This window comes from Atheta coriaria, unplaced genomic scaffold, assembly GCF_025399875.1.
Source record: "Atheta coriaria isolate IRGN ID8LTWV9N9 unplaced genomic scaffold, Caltech_Dcor_3.1 hic_scaffold_12_pilon, whole genome shotgun sequence".
Lineage (NCBI taxonomy): Eukaryota > Metazoa > Arthropoda > Insecta > Coleoptera > Staphylinidae > Dalotia > Dalotia coriaria.
The window spans coordinates 291,399-298,174 of record NW_027045454.1 but is presented as its reverse complement, the minus strand read 5'-3'; the positions used below and the strand labels follow the sequence as shown (position 1 = coordinate 298,174).

At 35.2% G+C, this 6,776-nt stretch overlaps 1 protein-coding gene across 6 annotated transcripts in view; it reads left to right on the top strand.

Moving 5' to 3' along the window:
• Positions 1-6,776, top strand: part of LOC135801706 (protein sidekick-like) — a 61,663-nt gene that overhangs the window by 41,829 nt on the left and 13,058 nt on the right. The window lies entirely within an intron of this gene.

Genomic DNA, 6,776 nt, shown 5'->3' with positions numbered 1-6,776 from the left:
TTTCAATTAGTCCATGATTACCTACTCTACGATTGATCCACCCAAATTTGTTTACTTTGAGGATTTAACCAATAGAGAGTACTCTGTATTTGTGTCCACTACTGTTCCTCTCATTTGTATAAAAATCTACTGTTGCATGCAGTTGATTCTTTCGTCTGTTATCCCTTTTATCCCGCGATTCCTGTTTGACCTGTGGTCATCCACAACTTTACAATGCGATGTATTTTTTACTTTTAATTTCTTTTTTCTTCTTTTTGCTCTTTTCCATTAACTCTTGTTGTGGTTTCACTGTTTTCACAGTCTAATGAGTCCAAATCTATTGCACCAATCTGCGCATGAGCACTATTCTTTTTATTTGTATTTTATTCTCTTTGCGCTAGTGAATTGTTTAAATTTGTAGAGGTGTATTAGCAAATACCAAACGGTTGAGCGCACTGGCATCACATCGTATCGTTCGGTTTCGAAGCAAATGATTCTCATTCTCTATCGTGACCATCGTAAGGAAGAACCACTTCATGAGCGGATGTAGTGTCCATTGTTCGCGGGAGGCACGCCAAGGAATTTTTCTCATGCGCACACTGCACTCACTCATGCTCAAGAATTTACATTTAAATATACTCTGACTTGCTTTTATTGTGTTTTAGAGGTTTTCGCTATAAAATTTAATACTTGGCTATATAATTTATTATTTTTGTTTCAATTGAGTGCTTTTTTTAGTGGTTAATTTAATTTTAATATTAAGAACAATTATTTCTATCAGTGCGAATGTTAAATAATTAATTTTATGCGCATACAAATTGGAATATTACTTTGTCATCGATTCATCAAATTGGGCAAATTGAAATAATATGACTGTATGTAAGGTGTGAAGCGAAATTATTGCATCAAATCGACGAATTCAATATCGGAAATAATAGAATTTGTCAAATTGCAAATCACGTAGGCATAAAATTCATTATCTATATTCATATTTATAAAAGTATTTTTGTGGCGCATCATAATCAAAAGACAATTAAAATTTAAAATTTTTGCAATTCATACAATATTTGTTGAATAACTCGCAAACTTTTTGAGATAAAATTACAATTCTTTCACGAATATATTCTTAATTAGATTCTAAATCCAACTGCATAAAGATTTTATTAATATCTTAATTACAAAAAAAGTTATGAGCAATTAAAGTTGGTTATTAAAAAAGTTACGTAGAATATTTGAATGTGTTACAAATTTGAGTATAACTAAATATAAATTTCATATGGAATTTATATTTTTGCATTAATAATTATACAATTTAATACTGAACAAGTCCCTGAAAAAAATATCCGCATAGGTTGATTTAAGCGTAATTAATAAAAAACTAAACTATTTGTGGATTTAAATTAAGCAGCCAAACTAAAATGTAAGTTATGCAACTTTTTATACTTTCCGCCGAAATATATTTCAATGGCAACTTACATAAAATTAAAACTAACTCAACATTTATACCACTTGACTTTGAAATGTAGATGTAGATATTCAAGAGTATCGCACAGGAGTACTCCAGGTTAATTTCCTTTCCTTTCCCGAGTTGTGCACGCAAACCAAGTCGTTTCTGAGCGTTTTGCGCCTCCATAAAATATGCAAGCATCATTTATATCAATTTGAAAAGCGGGCGCAAAAAACTCACAACTCGAACGCAAGTGAAGTGAAGTGAAGTGAAGTGAAGGAAGCACGGTGCGCATAGTTGTTTGGCCGACTTGAATAAAAGACAACAACGATTCCATTCGATTGCATTGCATTGCATCGCATCCTTTTGCCCGACTAGACAAAGCGAACGCAAAACACGAAACGTGGATTTATCGATTTCGAAATAGATGAGATTCGTTTCGATGGGATATGCGATATGATAGATAACGCGTCGCAGGGGCGGCGAATATGTCATACATGAACTGTCATACCTACATGAAACTGGTACTACACAATGGACCATCGGGGCACATAGGTCGCAAAAATTTAAAATTGAATGCACTTCAATTGTTCATCCACGTATCCTCCGACATCTATTATTCTTTTCATCAACTTTGCCAAAAGCTTTTAGGATTTTGTCTGTGTTCAAAATTTAATTACATAGTTTTAAAAATTATCTTCATATCTATCTATAATATAAAAATGAATCGAAAAGTCTGTTGGTAAACGCAAAACTCAACAACGCCTAGACCAATTTGACCAATTCTTTTTTAACATGTTTGTTAAAGTCCAAGGATAGTTTTTACGGCGAGAAAAATTCTAATAATTCCCGGGAAAACCCAAAAGACAGCCTTCTTCTATAGGATAAAAGTTGGCATTGAGATTCAATCATATTTATAGTTAAATAGTTGAACCTGAGATGGCGCGCTAAAGTGCATTATTAGCATTTCTTTATACAATTATTTTGTTCAAAATAAACTTGCGAATCTTATTGATAGAATTGACACATACTATGTCTAGAACAAGAGAGTAAAAACAAATTACATTTTTATTAAACACTACCGGGCAAAAGCTATTGCTTAATATATCTCTAGATGTTGTATATTCAACGTTTATTCAAGTGTAAGTAACGCAATTTAGTATATTACCTTAAACCTCAAGAAAATCTTCACTTTAACTCACCCTTAAGTTATGCCACCACCAGTGCCAGCATCGTCCGTTCGTCGGCATTACATTAGGTTTACGAAGTCTCGGGTTAAGGGTTGCAAAGGGTTTTTGCTCAGGGGTTGCTTAGGCCAAAGCCAAAGTGGGGATTGAGTGGTCACGCGAATCTATAAAACTATGATGTTATCATCTCGGCAGGTACGCGCCATCGACCAGCATATTTTCACCCGGCACAAAAAATCTTAGCGCTCTCACACGGAAACGAACGCACCGCAACTAACCTACATACAGCCGACATATGTGTGTGATATCAACGACCCAATCGCACGCTAATACCTTACCTTACAATTATTCACACAACTAATAGCAACGCGGGAGGAAAGTCGACTTGTCGGGCATTTCATTACAGCCCCCGGGGGTGGTTGGTAGTAACTGGCCTAGTGAACGCGGTGAACCTTGAACGCTTCCACATTGTGATAAACTGCATTAAATAAAAATTAAATAAAAAATTATTATCAAAATTACTACCCGGCGGGTTTAATAACTGTAATAATAAAAGTATGTAGCCTAAAAAACAGGTAATAGGTAAATATTTAGGCCTATTAAGGGTGTTTATGGTGAAATCATGTTTAGGGTTGTAGGAGGTTTTGTTTTAGGTAAAATTATATAGGTAATAATGTTTAAACAATTATTAAAGCCTTGAAAATAGGAGAAATGTGAATTTTTGTTTGTTTGTTACTGTTTAACACCAAAACTACTCAACTAATTTTAATAAAATTTAGTATAAAGATAGATATTAATAATGAGAAGAACATAGACTACTTTTTAAAACGATAAAAAGGCTTTAAAAGGGTGAAATGAGGGATGAAAGTTTATACCTATATGGAATCAATTACTAGTTTGTTTGTAAATTGTTTCCTGTGTATAATAGATATTATGATGTAATATGAAGTTGGAAATTATTAATTTTAATATTAATATTAATTAGATATATCGGCTGTCATCGGCGCTAATTAGTAATTTAATGGATAAGGGTGTGATTGGCACAGCACGGGAAATTGGAAAGTTCCAAACTAAGGAAACCAATAAGTAGTTACCTACGGAGTCTTAAACTTAACTTGCAAGCTTCTTACAGTCACAGTTACACCGTTCCAGATAACGAAAACTTGCCAAAATTTAAACGCGCTTGGCCCGAGAATAATTTGCATTTTTAGCGTGTTTTATTATTCATATGCTATGCAAATAACAGTTAATTAGTCCAAATTTATTGCGCAATTGAATAATTATCAATTACATATTTTAGCGCGTAATTGGTAATTAGTTGGACTAATTGGCTGGTAAAATTTGTTATTTTGAGGAAAATTATTATTACGTATATTAATATTTATAGTTTATTTATGCTTTGTTCTTGGTTTTGATTTTCTTTGCTTTTGGCGATGTTGTTGCCACATCATCGTATTATTATTTTATCTCAGGTTGACATTTTCGTTGTCGTAGACCACTTCGTGTTCAATTTCCTCCTTTCCTCGCCGCACATTATTATAGGGGTAGTTTGGGTACGCCGCCGCCCGTTTTGGCATTCATGCGCTCATTCAATTTGCATTGTTATTCATCCTCACCCAAAATCTCCCAAAACAACACAGACTAACGTTGACAGTTTGAAATATTTAACGATATAAATATTAATTTCTGTTTTATTGAATGTTGATTCTTTACACGTTGAAAATCAATTTCAATGTATGATATAAAAATGAATCGCAAAATGTGTTGGTAAGCGCATAACTCAACAACGCCTAGACCAATATGGCCAATTATTTTTTTTAAATGTTCGTTAAAGTCCAAGGATGGGTTTTACAGCGAGAAAATTTCGAATAATTGCCGGGAAAACGCTAAAAACAGCCCTTTTCTATAGGATAAACGTTGGCATTGAGATTCTATCATAGTTATAATTAAATAGTTGAATCCGAGATGGCGCGCTGAAGTGCATTATTAGCAATTCGTTATCTAATTAATTTCTTTAAAATAAAGTTGCGAATTTTATTGATAGAATTGACGCATACTATGTCTAGAACAAGAGAGTAAAAACGAATTACAATTTTATTAAACACTACCAGGATGAAGTCGCGGGCAAAAGCTAGTTTGTTATAAACAATAAAAAGAAAAAAAACAAAATATTTGAATGTCCTTGAAATCCCTGAAAGTGGTTTTGTGTTTGGTGGCCAATTTGTATTTTATCTTTGTATCTCGCAACAGCCCTCAGGGACTATTTGCGACCTCCCAATTTTTCACCCCCAGTCGCTACTGGCCGCGATAGTATGCAAATGATTTTTGATATTTTATGATTTATTACAACGCATCAATTTCAAGGGGAAAAAATGTTAAAATTCATAAAAATTCATAAAATGTTTGATTTAAATTTTGAGTGTTTTATTAATATTAATACAGTTCTATGAGGTTCGATGTTTAACACGTTCAATATGAAATTATATTACGTGTTTATGTGATATTTATCGTTGGAGGGTGCTTTCGAAAACGCCGGAATGTGATTTACGATTACAGCGTGCACCTTGGAGAGGAGGGCAAATCGGTCGGATTAGGGTGTGCAATTTTGCACCTCTGGGCGTGCGAAACCAAGGAGCAAACCCTCAACCCTTTCAAATAGGAAAATAGCCGCATGTATTTGCTGTGATGCCATATCTGAAGTGGTTATTATCGAAAAGGGTCGGATTAGTATTATTATAGCACCCAATAATAATTGAACAAATTCTATCATCTACATATGGATAAATGCATGTTTGTATGTATGTTACTTATTGGGATCAAAACTGCTGGACTGATTTTGATGAAATTTTCTGAAAATCTTCAGATTAGCCTCACGGGTAATATTGTGAAGTTTGATTGAGAAAAAATAACTTGAAGGGTGCAAAATAAGGGTTGAAAGTTTTAATTACTTAATTCGAATCTAGATGGCGTTTTGATGCGCAACATTATAATATTATTCGCGTAGATTGACGGCTAGACTAAATTTTTGGAGTTAGGTTATGTTAAAAAGAGTTTGTAGTAAATTTAAATATAAAATTAAGTGTGTAAAGTAAATGTTTTATTTTCATGTTCGTAAACTATGTCAATTTTCATTCCGAAAGGCGTTCATTGTGAATTTCCGTGAAAAAGTTTTGCGTCGACGGCTGACGAGCGAGAAAATCAGCAGTACACACGCAAAACGCGCGCGAGTCAAGTGCGCGGAATGTTAAGGACTCCCTCGCGCGACAACCCTGCCCGCGCCGAAAAGCGGATGAAAACTAATGCGAATATACGAAAACGAAATTCCGCGCGGGCGAAAACTTTTAAACGACTTTGTGTATTATTAAGAGGCTTATTTGCGCTGGCGAGTAACTGCTCGCAAACTGCTTAAAACAAAGCGAAAATATTTTCCAAACAATACGAAACACAACACTAGAAAAATTACATCCACGATCAATTCTTAATCAGTGCTGGATTAACAAAATCCTGAAAATATTCAACTTTAGAAGTAAATTTGGTTGATTAAGTTTGTTCTTTGTTGCGAAACGAGGTCAGTCTGCAAACGTCTCAGTTCTTGCTGTGCTCTCGGACAAAAACCGCGATGCACTATGACTATGACTATGCAGCGGCGACGAATTCGAATGCATTTTAGTTCATTGAACAGTTAGATTCTCCCATAGAACAGCTTACACAAGTTACATACATTCCGCATTCAGCTTTTGTTTCGTCCGTGAACAATCGCGTATGCTCTCAAAACGCTCGCCTGTGAATATTTGCGAATATCCGCACTCGTTCGTTCCGCGACGCGCACGCTGTTATTTGCACCTAGACGACCCTTATTACGCGGTATAATAATGCGCCGGCGATTGTCGCGTGCTATGTTGGCGGGTGGATTTGCCTGAACAGCTGGGAAATGCGCAAAACGTCGACGATCGTCGACAAACCGCGACAAAAGCGCGCCGAGACACATAATTCTATAGTTTATGCATCTGCAATCTGGATGTATTCGCCGCAATGCACAGGGCTAGCGACAATTCGAGCAGAAGCTTCGATTTCACATTCAATTGCGCATCGAACACAGCTGGAACAAGCGATATCGATGTTATTAGAATTTATGCTTGTTGGGCCGTCTCAAAATCATTCGT